The 17,249-nt window shown below is 46.2% G+C and overlaps 1 protein-coding gene across 2 annotated transcripts in view; it reads left to right on the top strand.

Annotated features, from left to right (window-relative positions):
* The window catches only part of LOC308363205 (zinc finger MIZ domain-containing protein 1-like), a 131,194-nt gene that overhangs the window by 30,115 nt on the left and 83,830 nt on the right, over positions 1-17,249 (top strand). For both annotated transcript variants that reach the window (XM_080836000.1, XM_080835999.1), the window contains exon 2: positions 14,668-14,735. The gene's annotated coding sequence lies outside the window, so the exon portion shown is untranslated. The remainder of the gene's footprint in view (positions 1-14,667; positions 14,736-17,249) is intronic.

The following is a 17,249-nucleotide window of genomic DNA, read 5'->3' as shown; positions in this document are numbered from 1 at the left end:
CCAAGGAGGCTGCGGTTGTTATCTGAGGAGCATGTTGATGAGCTGGCACAGCCTGAGAGACAGACAGAGTAAGAGAGAGAGAGAGAGAGAGAAAGAGAGAGAGAGACAGAGACAGTGAGTAAGAAAGACAGAGAGTGAGAGAGTGAGAGAGAGAGAATAAGTCTTCCACTTTGTCTGCAGTTGGAAAAAGGCCTGGCAAAAAATGCAAACATTTTCTCCCCCTTCTCCCTTTCTTTCTCTCACTCTCTCTCCCTCTCACTCACTCTCTCACTTTTTTCCTTTCTTCCTTCCGCTCTGGTTGCGATCAGAACCCCTGATCAGGGCGATGCGGGTACACTTGTTTACGACGGTTGGTTAGGAAGAAACTGTTCTCGCCAGATGTTGGAAAACATCAGGCCTGCCATCGCATGTTATCAGAGGCTAACTATTTCCTTGGCCCCTCGTTGATGTTTTTTTTTCTCTCTTTTCTTTTTTTCTTTCTTGTTCCTTTTCTCCTCACTGTGGGTTTTATTGGATCAGGCAGTCCCAGTTCTTCTCAAGCCCACTGGATGTCGATCGCATTGCTGAGATTGTTCAGATGATATGTGTCAGAGAAGAGAGGTGGTTTCAGTGGTGGAGGAGTGTGTGTGTGTGTGTGTGTGTGTGTGTGTGTGGACTTTTAGGGTCATGGTCCTTGGAGGCCTGTAGTCGAGGCTGTGGTTTTATGGGGGTCTTGTGACAGCAGCCCACCCCTCGACAGACACATCATGAAGGGCCTGCACGTGTGCTGTATGTTTGCATGAACGCCCACACAAGCAGACATTCAGACTACAGTCAAAAACCATCTTATCTCCACACACACACACACACACACACACACACACACACACACACACACACACACACACATGCACCCACATACAGAAAACATACAGAGGAAAGCAATGCAAACCCTCACCTCCCTCCCTCTGCCCTTGTGGGTGTGGGCTCAGTCTGAAGGGCTCACTGGGTACTGTGCTTAAACAAATCAATGCTGTTGCAGATAGGCTTTCCCCCTCCCCATCATTATGAACTGTTTGCAGTGCAGAGTGCATCAATTTCTCTCTCATCAATTTCTCTCTCTCTCTCTCTCTCTCTCTCTCTCTCTCTCTCTCTCTCTCTCTCTCACTGTCTCTCTCGTTTCTCGTTACAGCCCTAGAGGAGTTTTTTTCCCCCTTCTATTTTCTTCTAGCACCTAGTACTTCCCTTGTTAACTATTCTCCACTGGCCCCCACCAGCCCAAACCCCCCCCCCCCCCCCCCCCTCCGGCTCCTTCTCCAGCCCCTCTTCCTCTGGAGGACAGAAGCAGGGTGGGATGGCTGGAGTCAGGGAGGTGGGGGGAAGGTGGGGCTAGGCACGGCTGCCTGATATCAGCCCTTGATGACAAGAGGATTAAAAACAAACAAACGGAGGCTGTGGCCATGGAAGCCTGACCCCTAACACACACACACACACACACTCACACACACAGACACACAGACACACACACACACACACACAGACACACACACACACACACACACACACACACACACACACACACACACACACACACACACACACACACACACACACACACACACACACACATCTCCCCCCAAATGCAAAATGATGAACAGCCAGTACACAGTTTCAGGGCGATGCCGGAGGCAGGAGAGGCTGAGTGCTAAACACAGTGGTGCTGGCTGCTGGTTTGGGGGGAGGTGTTAGGTTGCCAGTTGCCCTGCTGTGTTGTGTCCATGGGTTTCAGCTGTGAAAATGATAGCTCATAATGCAATAAAAGGAGGTCAAATAGAAGTGAGGAGAGGGGGGTAGTTGTGATTGACAGCTGTCTTAAGCAGATCAAAAGCCTGCAGCAACACTGATGGATTAGCGTTAGCCTGCAGTTGAAGTGCTTTGCTAGCCTACACAAAGAAGGCTAGCCATTTCTGTCAATGAGCAGAGGCTTGTTATTCTACCAATGGAATAAGATGTATGAATCTGTTATAAGAATGTAGAAACCAGATACCTGTGTTTGTGTGTGTGTGAATGTGTGTGTGTGAGTGTGAGCGTCTGAACTGACGACAAGCTGACTGAATGAACTGCAGCAGCAGCCAGAATTACCTCATCCATGTCTGCCTGGGATCATGGCCTGCGCTCATCGTTGTCGTCTTGACGCAAGTACACGGCTGTAATACTCTAAGCGGCTGTCGGACTGCTGAGACGTCAGTCGCCACATGGCCCCTTTCAGTTCCTGGAAAGTCAAAGGGTGTGCAGCACAGCGCAGCACTCTTGTAGAGGCAGTCATCTTCTAATGGGCTTATCTGTCCATGTGGCCAGACAGGAGAAGCCATGAAATAGTATGTGTGTAAGCCTGCATGTGTGTGTGCATGCGTGTGTGTGCATGAGTGTGTGTGCACATGTTTGTGTGTGTGTGTGTGTGAGTGTGTAGTAGCATGGGCGTATCCTGGTTATACTGACAGCAAACACGCAGCCTTATAAAATGTTACAGCACTCTCCCACGATCACGTGTTTGTGTGTGTATATATACATACAGTGTGTGTGTGTGTGTGTGTGTGTGTGGCAGATATTATAGGCGCCCGAATCTCCAGCTCTTTCTCGGAGAGCTGAGCACTGGAGTGTGAAGGAGCTCATCGGAATGGAACCGCGACGCGTTGCATTAACCCCCACGTGCGGCACAAACCCTTGCCATACACTCTGCAGATTACCCGGTAATGGCCTCCCGCTGGGCGGCTGTGCCAAAGACGGACACACCGTCTCCTCCCCACCCTTCACCTCATGTCCAGCATCTGATCATTCTGTGCTGGCCAGATCCAAAGGCCACGCACTATTATCCAGACCGTGGCCTCGTAACACTTGGCGTGTAGGTGTATGTTATGGCATCATGCTGGTGATAGCTTCTGTGGCATCCCATTTAGCTTAATGTTGTAGGGTCGACCTAGTCTGTACATGTTGGTTACGATACAGGGGTCATGGTGGAAAATCTTTATTTATTTTGTCAAAAATATTGTGTGTATATTGTGAAATATATATGTGTGTGTCTGTGTTGTGTGGGACACAAAAGCAAACTTGATAGTAAGGAATTAGATAAAAAAAATCCACTACCCAGTGAAGTTGGAGAAGTTGATGGACTATGTCTACAGCTGGCTCATACCCATGAAGATGGTTCGTTGGTTTTGCAGGAGAGTAGTTGTCACATGCTAAAGCTCTCATGATCCTTGAAATAACAGTGCTCTCAGCTTATCAAAACAAAGTGGAGGGCCACCATTTACTTCTATGTCAACATCAGTGAATGTGACCTTCAGGACTATTTTCAAGGCGCTATTCAGCCGCTTTTCAGCTCCTGTGGTTTGCTACAACGGCGCCTTTTTGATAATTTGGGCAGAGATGTATTCTTACAAATCTAAACACCTACATTTCTCTCTTGGGACTGTAATTTAACAAACCTAAATAGGTCTCTTGGGACTATAACTTTAACATAAAAAAGACTGCTTTAGCACTCTCTTAAGCACAAGTTGAAGTAGCAACCACATTTTGTCGAATTGTGTAACGATACTGAATGTGGAGTGACAAAAACAAGAAATGAATAAAAACAGGAAGCTTTAGAACTAAACTTTGATTTGCTCTTCTGCAAGAGACTCTGGCGAGATGGCCTATCACCACAGAGCTTATGGATTTAGTGCTGAACACCCTGGGGCAGTTGTGTATCATCTGCTATTGTCTCTGCGTGGCATACAGTGCAGTTGCTGGTCACGTGCTCATTGTAGACACAACAAACTTATGTTATGAGGTGGGACTTTGTGCCAGCTAAATTGTTGTCTGTGAGTGTTTTATCATTGGAAGTGTTTGCGAGTGTTTGTGTGTGTGGTACATAAATGCAGTTCATGTAGGTTTGCTCATGTTTTCGTGGGTGTGTGATTGTGTGTGTTTGTGTGTGTGCGTTAGGTCAAGCGTTCATGCAAGTACATGCATGTGTTTCCCTTGCCAAATGTGAGAGTGATTGCAATTTGTCCAACTGTGTGCATTTGTGTTAATCCATTACGTGTGTGTGTGTGTGTGTGTGTGTGTGTGTGTGTGTGTGTGGTGTGTCTGTCTGTCTGTGACAGACACTCATACCATCATCGCTGGAGTGACGGCAGCCACCCGAGGGTCATATTTTTGTCTTTCTGACTTTTACGTAACACGGTCTTCTGTGTGGCATTAATATTGTGTGCAGCCTCAGTCAGCTTAAAAGGGTGTGTGTGGGGGGGGGGGGGGGATCACACTTACGGTCTTACACAATCGCCGGTCATCCCAGGGCACAGGAAGTAGGGCATGGCAGGGCTAAAAACAAACGGCATGGAGGAAAGTGCAGAAAAAGTGAGTGAGAAAGAAAGAAAAAGAGAGGGAGGGAAGTCTTGTTTAGGAGTGTGTAAATGCAGAGAGATGTGGTGGTGATTCTCACATGGAGACCAGCAAGCAAAGACCGCAGCCATTAGTGTATGGAGATGATCTGCACTGCAGACACACACACACACACACACACACACACACACACACACACACACACACAGCATAGCATAGCACTCTCTCTCTAAAGGAACACACACACGCACTCACACACACATACACACACAGACACATGCACACAGACACAGAGAAACCCTTTGCATTTAGACATGCCTGTAGACATCGCTTTATCAGTCTATCAGTTCGCTGCATCATAGCCCATTACAGACCCATGCTGTTCTAACATGGTGAGTGATTAGAAGAAGCAAGAGGGGAAACCACTAGCGGTGGAGCTGAATTAGTGGACACGGGGTTTCTACCCAGGAATATGATAACATTCCGCAGTTACAAGATTAGCGACCCAGAAGTGAAAATATGGGCCTCGTGTGAAATAGTGTGCTTGCAAAAAAGTTTTTGGTTAACCAGGCTTGTGTGAAGAAGTGTGTTCAAATGTTGTGTAATGTCGCTGTTTTTTTCCTTTTTAAAATAAAACAAGGTTTTGCACACAGTACAGGGCTTAGTTTGCAAGTGGGGTCTTTCACAGTATCATAAATAGGTGCACCCCTCCTTATCATATTATTGGGTATCTCTGGCTATTTGATTTTGTATTACGGATTGTATTGACTTGGAGAGCTCGTCTAGGCATTCTTCTCGAGCAGCCTTTTCTTTCTCTTTTTTTTTTTGTCATTCTCTGAAGTTTGTCCTGCGGTAGTGTGTACATTTCCTCTTGGGCTTGTTAAAGGGGACAAAGTCCCAACGAGGCGTTCACAGTCAGCTAGGCTGAAGGGAGAAAAAAACAATCCCTTCCTGTTGGCCCCCCCTTTCACTCACACACACACACACACACACACACACACACACACACACACACCTAACCACACACAAACCCTCACTTACACACACACACACATACACACCTTCACTGATGTGGTGCTGATAAGAATGCAGGCATAGGGTAACTGAACAGGAAGGCCAGGGTCTAGCTTTGGAGCTGATGTCTCAGCACACACTCATGTTCATACTCACACATGCTCACACATATACACACGCACACACATGCACAGGCACATACACACATGCACAAACACACTCACACACACACACTCACACACACACACACACACACACACACACACACACACACACACACACCAACGCTCCGAACACACACATACACAATCAACACAGGAGACAGACTCACTCAGACTTGCTCAGAAACACACTCGCTGAAATTACATAGCAGTTTTTCTCATATCAAGAATATCAGTGACATACTAGCATTGGCACACTGAGGCTGATTTGAAGCCAGTTTCTTAGTTCTTCATGCACGCAAATATGCACCACAAAATATCATTACAACACAAACATTTTTGAAGCCATGACAGAGAGGCCAGCTTGTAGAGCCTGGGTGTTTCCTCGGATTTCTTGGATTTTTTTTTCTCTTCCTCTCCTTCAGTTGCATTTCTTCTTCTTCTTCTTCTGTTTTTTTTTCCTGTGTCATAGTTTGTTAAAAGAGGAACCAGTGTTCCGTGTAAGAATGGTGAGGGCAGGCAGGAAACAGATGTATTGTGTTGTGTTAGCGCGCAGAAGAACAGGGATGGGCCCAGTCTGAAGAGTGAAAGCAGAGTGATGAGAACACACACACACACACATACACACACATTCCCTCACTCTCTCTCTCTCACACACACACACACACACACACACACACACACACACACGCACACACACACACAGGAGTCATCGCAGGTCAGATGTTACTCACCACTCATTGTGCACAACAAAGTATGGTCCCTTTTCACTGTATTTAGGATGTCATGCACCCAACATGCATTAATACGTGCGCTATTGCTATTGTTATGTATACTTTTGGTCATGGTCAATACAATTCGTCAAGAGGGAGTGAGAACAGGGCCATATAGCAGAAAGGCCAAACCTGTGTTGCACAATGACGCTCCTCCTGAGAGACAGAGAGAGAGTGCGTGCGTGCGTGCGTGCGTGCGTGCGCGCGCGCCTTGGGCACGATGAGCTCCATCGCGCTATATTGATTCCATCTCCAGCGCTGCTGGGGTGCTGAATAACAAACAGCCTGGGCCAGAGCCTATGTTAATGTGTGTGTGTGTTTGTGTGAGAACATGGCACACACTTCTATAGCGCTGTTTCTATGAAGCCTAAAGCAGAAAACAACTGTGTGTGTGTGTGTGTGTGTGCGCGAGTGAGAGAGAGAGAGATAAAGAGAGAGAAAAATCTGGGAGTACCCTAGATACTATCATTTATACATGTTGGGAAAGAGGGTTGTCTTTTCTTCATTTTAGCCTTTCGAGTCTAATGTTTCTTTAGTGTCTAGGAGTTTTTGTTCGATTGTGAGTGTGAGAATGTAGTTGTATGTTTAAGCATGTTTAGAGTGTGTGTGCCTGTGTGTGTTTGTGTGTATGTGTGCCTGTGTGTGTGCATGCGGGCACATGTGTGAGCTATTGATTTGATTTGTAAGGAGAAGGATATTGCACTCCGCGCTTTTCCGTGGACTTGCTGCAGGGTGTTGACACTGCTCACTTTGCTTTAGATTGGGTGGAGTGGTGTGTATGTGTTGGTGTGTGTGTGTGTGTGTGTGTCGGGGGGGGGGGAAATCAGCCCATTGGTTTCTCATCTGTTCCCATCACAGCTGTTAGTACTAGTGCTCCTCTCCACCCCTATGATGTGGGACACAGAGAGAGAAGAGGTTCTCTGAAGTTCATTGTTTTACGAGCTCTGTTTTGTTGTTGTTGTTGTTGTTGTGGTTTGCACAGGTTGGTCGTCTAATCCAGTTCTAGTGTTTTAAAGTCAGGTGAGCATTACGAAACGCTTGACAGAGAGTCTCAGCTCTCAGCTATAAGTCACTCTGAGCTTTTGATTGGGCGACGATCAAACTCAAGCAACAGATGAATGGAAAGCTAATAACAACGTTAGCGAATGTGTTCCACCCACACAAAAAGACCTTGGAGCTGGGTTGGGATTCTTATTGAAATTAAATTTAATGAATGTTTCAATTATTGTGAAAATGCTTTCTTCACCATTTTGTGTCTTTTGCTTACTGTAACAGCTTTTGAAATTACGTTTGCACTCCCGACTTCCTCCCATTCCTTACTAAGCTGCTGTGTATGTGTGCCTCCATTCATATTGTGTGTGTGTGTGTGTGTGTGTGTGTGTGTGTGAGAGAGAAGGGGGCTCTGGTGGAGGTTCTGCTGTAGTCACGTGAATCTTATGTGACCACATGGGAGAGACAGAGCACGCTGTGTAATGATGCGCAAATACACACACGCACACACACACACTCTCACACTAGCGACCCGTTAGTCACACTCCCACTCTGTCCAGGCACGGCATCAGTCACCACAAGGCGCCTGTTTTCGTTTTTTATCCCTCCCCTCCCCTCATCCAAGATGGCCGCCTCTATGACACAGCTTAGGATTGGTTTGATATTGCCCTGCTCACAGTAACGAGATGAGAGGGACTGAGCGAGGTTGAGGGTGAAAGGTCCGCAGTAAAGCAGGCTGAGTGGATTTTGCGGCGGGCACAGCCTCTGTAGTAAGACTCTGTCTCCATGGTGAGTGACACAACTTGTCCTTTTACTAACCCCCTTTCTGTCCTGTTCTGTCCTTGGTCCTCTTCCACTGCACAGTGGCAGAAGCGTGCAGGACTGAGCACTGAGTGTTCTGTGCTAAAAATAACCTCTCTGCCCCATCCTCCATCCTTCCCGCACCACACAGCCCACACCCCACAAGGCAGGAGCCAGCAATGGCTGGTTGGGGGAGTGAGTGAGTGAACGGCCCTCCCATGGGTGGTAGCCACCTCTGCCGGATTCTGTGCGTATGTGTGTGAGTGTTTGGGTGTGTGGGGACTGAGGTGGCCACATACTCCTCTATGGCTACAGATGATATGACATGATGGCTATTCTTTACAGTTTACACGCAAGGAAGCAGCTTAGGGAAAAGAAACACTAGCAGCATCTCAAGGGGTCGTGTTTGTTCTCACTAGAGTCCAGTCATTCACTGACCCTGGGGTGGTCTGTAGCTTAGCTGCTACGGTAGAGCACAGCACCAGCAGTGCTGAGGCAGGCTATTTTATATATTATTATATATTACATATTTATAATATGTTTTTATATCAAGGAGCACAGGTATGCCGATAAGGTAGGCTACGTTGGCACTACACTGCTACCAGCAGCATAAAAGTACCAACTGAATGTTTTTGAAATATTTTCTCAAAATTGAAAGGTGCTGAAACCGTAGTGCCTTTCCTTTCAAATGCGGTAGTGTCTTATTTCTTCTCCTCTCCTGTCCTCTCACTTACTTCTCAGGCTACCTTTCTCCTCCACAACAGCTTGTATCCTGTCAGAAAAGGTGAGCTTAATTTGAAGGGCACTCACGCCATAATAGGGGCCAGCTGTTTGACGCAGAATTGTTAAAAAAATGAACCAGCCGCTCCCTCTTTCATTTTTAATTTTCAATTCCAAGTGTATCCTCTCAACCCTCTTAACTTCAATCTCTCATTAGCCACTGCTATTCGACGAACCTTTCGCCTTAATTAATGAACCTGTGTTTTTTTCCCCCTACCTTAGCTCGACTGCTTAGAAAAAAAACATCAGCTGCTAAAAACATTCCAACAAATTGTTGTGTACAATTCAAGACATATTTCCCTCCCACTCCCCCCACCTTCCACCCACACCTCATCTGACTCACTTGTCAAAAACAGCTTCCATGATTAATGGGTTTAATATGCCATGCTTCACAGGCCAACAAATTAATTAGTGGCCTTCATAATGTGCTTTAAAAATACTGTTGTGGTTCCGCTGAGAAGCTGATGGGCTGATGAATGGACTAGCCCCATGCAGCGTTCCTTCCGCAGTACCCACAGCGGAGAGCTGTAAGCGCGGTTAGCATGATTAGCGGTGCCTAGCATGGTGAGAAGGCGTCACGCAGTGCGATACTGTATTGTACTGTATAATATCTTTTTTGTACCCGTTGCTATGTTTCCTTCTCATTTGGCCTCCATTGAGTGAATACAGGCGTATCTATAGCTTAGCGATTTCTAATAGGGGTATTAGAAAGGTGGTGTGATTTAATGTAAGCTGTACTTACAAGTCATTCAGCACAGTCTAAGTTTGTACAGCAGAGTGAGGTGTTTTCAGGCAAGCATCACCACAGGAACCTGAGATGTTTTTTTCTGCATTTGTATGGCTGTTTGGTCAAGGTAGCCCTTCAGTCTGCAAATGCTGGTTGTAAAGCCTTAAGAAGTATTGACTGTGGGGGCATTAAGGTCATGTTTGTGTGTGCACTCCATTCATTAATGATAGGAGTTCAGACCTTGAGCTAAAAGGCAAGGTTTTGATTATCTCTCTTCATGCTTTGAAAAAGAGTTGTTAAGCTATCCGGGAGTGACAAACTAACCTGTTCAGCTTTGCCAACACTGTGTTACAAACCTTACCATGTCTTCCTCAGGTGTAGTGCACTACACACATTAGCCTAGCTGGTCACTGAGACCAATCGCATCCATTTGTATGTTGCCGGTGCGATGCAAAGGCTAATGACGACGACATTCATGTTCATTAGCATAAAGACATCAGTGGATCAGCAGACGCCTCAGGACTGTTTAACATGCATCTCACCAGCTCCTGTGCATCAACGGCAGTGCACATAATAAGGCTATGCACTGTATCTCGATATCACTCTCTGTCTCCCTCTCTCTGTCTCCGTATTGGGAAGTGTTGGCAGAGGCAGAGTATGTATGGAGATGGAGAGGAGTATAGACTCACTGTGAAGAGCAGGTAGAAACGTGGTCCTCGGAATCCATCGACTGTGTGAATTCCAGCCGGTGGGTGAGCGGTTAAATTAGCACCCACTCGGCGCTGAGGACTGTATATCTGTGCTTTAAATACAGTCACTTTTCTTCCCCCTCACACAACCGTTTCCATGTGTTTCCCAGAATTACCCCTCAAAGCAAAGGAAAAACAAACACACTTTTTGCTAACTGAAGCCTTATGCCTTCTACACGAAATAAGACATCCCTTCATATTATCCTACCCTCCGTGATCATAGTTTAGTTTCTGGTGAGAACAAAGGCTTACAAATGAATAAGCAAATATAATAAAACAACTAAAACTCCCATCAACGAAGACTTTAGTTTCCAACATGTTACTGTATGTTGGTTTAAACTATATGATAATGGCGTGCTGGAAATGCGGCTGTGTTAAAACAGTCATGTGGGATTTCCGAATGAATACAATGACAGAAGAGCGAAAAAGGAAAAGAAAATGAAAAGAGAAGAGAAATTACAGGGACATATAATGAGCATCATCGTCCTCTTTGCATGGAACAAGCATACAAAGACCTCCTACTCATCCTTTCTGGGGCACGGGGGAATTGTTCCTTTTTCTTGCACAGCTTTTCCCAGTCGCTGTCTGTCAAAGTGATTGTCTTTCTTCCATCGATGCGCTGTACTATAGTTGGTATTGTTAAAGGTAGTCATCTATTACCATTTATTGAAACTATTTTTCAAACGCGTTTACTAGTTTTATTGTGTTGTAGCGAAACATTAAAATGATTAGAATGTCAAATTGTTAAATGTGTACATATGCATGTACGAGAACTGGATCCATCATTAATAATTTTTCTGATATGTGGTTTAGAATATACATTGTAAAGATGAATGTATGCTGACAGTGGAGTTAACCACCAGTTAATTAAAGAGGTTAATCCCCCATGTAATTTTGTTGACATAGACTGCCTTTATCTCTAGTGTAATGCCATGGATTAGGGTATGCTCATGACACCAGTTCTGGTGTAGGATTGAATGTAGAAGAACTGTCTGAAGAAGAAGTGTCTGAACCCGGTAATTGCATCACCAACTCCACTCAAAAAGAAATGAAGACACCTGTTGATGCTTGGATCATAAAAAAGTCTGTCAGTGAGAAGGACACATTGCCTCCATGAGGCTGTGTAGAGCGTTCTCATGGCAAAGAGTGACTTTTGCACAGTGGCCTGGGCAAGCAGCAGTGGCACAGACCGCAGGGTCCGTGCGGTGATCCCACCCTGGAGCAGTATGCGAGTTATTCGCGCAGTCGGCTGCCTCTCTCTCTCTGATTGGAAACGTATGCGGGGCCCTCGACATGCGGCAGTGGGCTGACACCATACACCACACACCACACACAAAAACACACACACACACACACACACACACACACACCCTGTGGACTGCCAAGTGCAGCCTGTTCACATGCTGAGAGTCCTGCAGTTGCCTCCAAACGCCTGCTAGAAGGGAGGGAGAGAGACAGCAAGAAGGAGGAAAGGAGAGAGAGTGGAGGACACTCAAAGAGGGGTAATATTTAGACAGCTGCACATGTAGTGCCCTGTCGTCCAGAGATGGTTGGAGTTGGAGTATGAGATGGGGGTAGTGTGAGAATGTAGGTGAAGTAGAGGGTGGGGTGTGTGTGTGTGTGTGTTGGGGTAGGGTGAAGTAGAGAGTGGGGTGTGTGTGTGTGTGCTGGGGGGGAAGGGTGGAGTGGAGGGTGTTGTGTGTGTGTGTGTGTGTGTGTGTGTGTGTGTGTGTGTGTGTGTGTGTGTGTGTGTGTGTGTGTGTTGGGGGGGTTATTTGGTATTTTTGTCTTCTTAGTGAATCCTGCCAGACCAGACAGTGTCTGTCTGTCATATTGATGTCATCACTCTCCTCCTTTAGCCGTACTGTTAACCCAGGATGTCTGTGGCATGCATCTTACAGCGGGTGGGGGTTGGGGTGGGGTGGGGTCTTGGGGGGGGGGGGGGGGGGGTGTCCATAAATACCCATAAATAAGGGGCGTGGGGGGGCAGGGGGGCAGCGGACCTCAATGGCATCCCAGCAAGTGTGGCGGCGTGGCGTGGGTGGAGTCATGGGAACCGTAACATCTTTACGTCCATGTTCAGAGGTGCGGTTAGCTTCACGCATGGAGTCCTTGTGAAAGCTACTTGGCTTGTGTAACTTCACTTAAGAGGCCTACAGCAACCAAGGTTACGGGCTAAACTACCAAAGATCATTCTTGCTGTTGCTAAGTCTTTAGCTCAGATAAAGCTGAGCTCTTCCTAGGTCCAGTGAGACAGAAAACTCTGTACTTTTATGCTCCCAAATACATATTTTTATACTGAATTGTTTTAACCTAGCTTACCTCACTGTGGGCTTAGCATAGAAAATAGTTTCTACTAGACGTCTAAAGAGGCGTCCAGCTCGGAAAACATGTTCCTTGAGAATCTTCCGTTGAAGGCCTGCATAGAGAGCACGTGAGTGATCCTGTGAGAGTCTGTGCAGTGAGGCCCCTCGTCGGTCAGAGCCCAGACAGATAGTTGTCTGCAGTCTGGCGCTCCACAGACCAGAGACATGTTTTTTTTTTTTGGGAGACGGCAGGCGAGTGGCGCGACTGGGCTGAGAGAGAAAGAGAGAGAGAGAGCGAGGTTATCTCAGTTCGAGTTAAAGAGTAAACCACTGTGGGTTGCGCCTGCCACCTTTGTTTTCCTTTCCTTGTCAGTGGGGAAAGTGGATTTTTCCTTTCAGTCAGTGCCGGTTATGTGGTAGTTTTCCGTAATGGTCTCGCTGAGCTGAAATGTTGGAGGATAGAAAACCTATAGATTACATTTAGGACAGAAAAATGCTGGTGTGTCTGCACATTTCATCCAGAGTATAGCCTCTGTTTATATGTCCAAATGTTGGTTAAGAAGCAGAATTCCCACCTGGCTGTTACAAAGGTGGTGTCATGTCAGGCTAGTATTCTCGGTAGGGCTTTAAACCATTGAATTCTTTGGAAATATCACCGCAGCACAAGTTTCCTCTCCCATTAAGAGGTATTCAGAAGTCAGTTCATTGTTAACAAAAGTGTCTGTGTGGTTCTACTAATCCTCTAATGAAACATTTACACACAGTCATCCTATCATTGTGAAGCAGAATTCACTATGTGTTGAGGTGTTTACCCACTACTAGGGGACATGAGCTGGGTTTTACACCACCTTCAGACAGGTTCGTTCAGAAATAGCTCATACGCCATGCAGCACCACTGGTGCACATAACAGATGGCTCTATTGTGAACTGGCAGATTAGAATCACTTAACTGGTGTCCTATAGGTCTGCACACTGTGGCAATATGAAGTTAAACAGGGACGCTCGGCCATTTAAAATAAGGCTCAGCTTGTATTAAATTCCCCATTAATAGTCTCGGCATGGGGATCCCATATGTAGAGTGCCTCAGACTGTGTCTGTCCGCTGCTGCCGACTTCAAATATTCATACCCAATTACAACTGCCACAGAGTTCAAAGTGTAATAAATCTTCAAGTGACATTTTATTAAAAGTCAACGGCAGGGCTCAAATTGAATTTGTTTGCATCATGGCCACGGTTAATCGGAGCCTTTAAAGTTTGCGACTCAATTAGTTCTGGATGTGTATGTGTGTGTGTGTGTGTCACTGGTGTGTCTGTGTGTGTCACTGTGTGTGATATTTCTCCTGGTCCATTTTCACCATCCACTCACACTCAGTGGGAAAACATACACGCACACACACTCACACACACACACACACACACACACACACACTCTGACATGTCCGACATACGTAGAGACGTAAGCGGCACACAGTATCTTAATAGAGCCGTATGCTCCTCGCCACTATCCACATAGTGGGAATTCTGCGAATGGCACAAGGAGGTGTCATATCTAGTCTGGGCCACCCTGGCGTTTGCAGCGAGGTCTTTTTAATCATTGACATGCTGCGCCACAGTTGTCCGCTCAAAGGACACGGGCCTGACCCAGCCTCTCTCATTTACCACCGGATTCTCAAAGTGCTGATGCAATTAGGAAAAAAACAGACACAAAGATTACACGCGATCAGTGCGCTGAATTTTAATTGTTTCCTGGCCGCCACTTTATCATTATGCACCGTAATACGCTGGTTTCGTGGGCTTTATGGATTTTTTTTTAAAATGAAGTGCACATATGCATAATGATCCTTGTTCTGTGTCTAGATGGGAATTGGATTTAGTGATAATGATGTATTATGCGTAAGGTAATCATACTTTATTTATGTGAAATGAGAAGCTTGGAGGAGCTGCTTTGCTGCTGGGAAAGTAAACATGCTCTGGTTAATCGTGCGTCTCTTCTGCTTTGTGTAGGCGTGAACAGGGACCCAGAGCGATGTAAACGAGGCTCTGCAGAGCCGAGAAGACTTGAGCATCCCCAGGTAAGACATACTGCATCAAGTCCGCCTCCTTCTGCCTGCCTATCTGCATTTATTTAGTACAATTGACCTACCAAGTCCTGATTACTAACTACACGGATTCAGGCTCATTGGAAAAATGCTCCCATTTTCCCATTTCATACAATATCTCCAAACCAGTCTCTACTTACACAGATTCACACACACACACACACACACACACAAACACACACACACATACACACACACACACACACACACACACACACACACACACACACACACACACACACACACACACAAACAAACATATTGTTTGCTTACACACAAAGAGATGGCATGCAGGCCCCTCTGGAGTGTATATCGTAAGAGTTAGGACACACCCTGCCATCATTTTTATTTGCAACGCAGTGAAATACATCTTGTCTTCCTGGGTGCAGAAAACCATGAATTATGGCTGTGAAATTGGTCCACATTACATCATTGTTTTCACTAAATGTGTGAGCTCTGAAACGTTGTTTGGCGCTTATGTTGCAATGAGGAGCCCCCCCACACAAACACACACACATTTGTACACACTCATATACATGCAGTTTCTTTCTCTCTCTCTCACACCACACACACACACACACACACACACACACACACACACACACACACACACACACACACACACACACACACACACACACACATACATTCAGACACAGAATCCCAACAGTGGTGCATTTCTCCAAATAATTTATTTAAATACTGCTGAGCACACAGCAGGAAGGTGAGTGATTTTAGTTGCATCTGCAGTATGCTAATCAGATGCGCTCCGCTCCGCTCTCCTCTGCCCAGGGACATCTGGGAGCCCGTGATTGCTCAGGGACACTAAACTAGCCGGCTCCACCAGCTCCATAGCCACGCGGCTCAGAGGTAGTCAGTGCAGGAGAAGGAGAGAGGAGAGGAGAGGAGCGCGAGATAGAGGGAGGTGTGTGTGTGTGTGTGTGTGGGGGGTGGGGTGCAGTGCTGAGATTTGATTTCCATTTTGTTATTTCTCTTTAACCAAATGTTCTTATCGGAGCCCTTGAGCAAAGCATGCAAACAATCTGGCCTGTGTCTTTTTCGAAGCAGTGTCACATGGTGCGCGCCAGCACTTTGTGTGTGTGTGTGTGTGTGTGTGTGTGTGTGTGTGTGTGTGTGTGTGTGTGTGTGTGTGTGTGTGTGTGTGTGTGTGTGTGTGTGTGTGTGTGTGTGTGTGTGTGTGTGTGTGTGTGTGCGCGGCGCTGGAATGCCTGTCCTGGTATTTCCTGAGGGTTTGTAAACATACAGGCACGGTCACACACACCACCAAACACACAAACTCACAGACACGCACTGAAGGATAGACACACACATGCGCATGGATGGACTGTAATGCTCACAGTGCAGGGTTGATTTCAACAACCCCATGTTTGTCACAATGAGAGCACAGAGATCTGTGTCATCTCAAGCACTATCTGTCTAACACACACACACACACACACACACACACACACACACACACACACACACACACACACACACACAGAATTAGTGCATTTGGAACATTTCTAGCTCATTTTATTTACCCCCTGTTGCTAGGCAGTCGCTACGACGATGATAACCGGCCTCTTTATCTGGGCTGTGATTATGAGTGCTGAGGTCATGACGCCCTATGGAGAACTAGCTAGCACAGTTTACTAATCTTGTCTTCCGCTTTGTGGCCTGGCTTGAACCCTGAATGACAAATATTAAGGAAGTTTGTATTTTACAGAACACACACACACACACACACACACACACACTCACAAACACACACACACCCCCCCGCCCTGCAGCACTCACCCCTGGCCTGCCATCTACTTTAAGATACAGCATGTTCGTCAAACCGAGATTAGATTGACGTCGTGATCTCTCAAATCAAATCAAAAGCGCAGCCTGTGGGACCCGACGTGGCACCCAAGGTGGATTGATTCCAAGTTGTGCTCAGAGAACTGTGTTGTGGAGCAATCACTGCAACCGGAAGACAGATTGGTTAGATGTATGCTAATAGATATAATAGCGCCTGATCATGGTTAGCCAGAGTGCTCTGACTAATTCGGTGAACCAGTCATAGCACTTCTTCTACCTACCTCATAGGGGCCTTTTAACTGTATAAATTCTGCAGCTTGCAAGCACAGAGCACAAGCCATGTTTTATCTAGTGTATTTAAGCAATAAGCCTGTCTTTTTCAGGCTTTGTGATGTAATGTAACCAGCTCTTTGTTTTGTGCAGTTGTTAGGTGCCAATTGCAGAGCTGTATCTTGGCTGGCGTGTGTTAATCTCAGATTCAATAGAGGAACGTGTATGGCTGGATTATTTGGCATCTCAGCGGGAGATGTAGGTCAGCTGGAAGAGTCCATTTCCTCTAATATCCTAATCCCCATTAGTTCTGCTTTTGGCCACAACTGCAGCCCAAGGGCGAATGTGTGTTTGTGTGTGTGTTTTTTTGTGTGTGTGTGTGCAAGGCAAGAGAACACGCCAAGTTGGTGA

This window comes from Sprattus sprattus (assembly GCF_963457725.1).
Source record: "Sprattus sprattus genome assembly, chromosome: 3".
NCBI lineage: Eukaryota > Metazoa > Chordata > Actinopteri > Clupeiformes > Clupeidae > Sprattus > Sprattus sprattus.
Note: the sequence above shows the minus strand (reverse complement) of the source record. Positions and strands in the feature narration are given on the sequence as shown.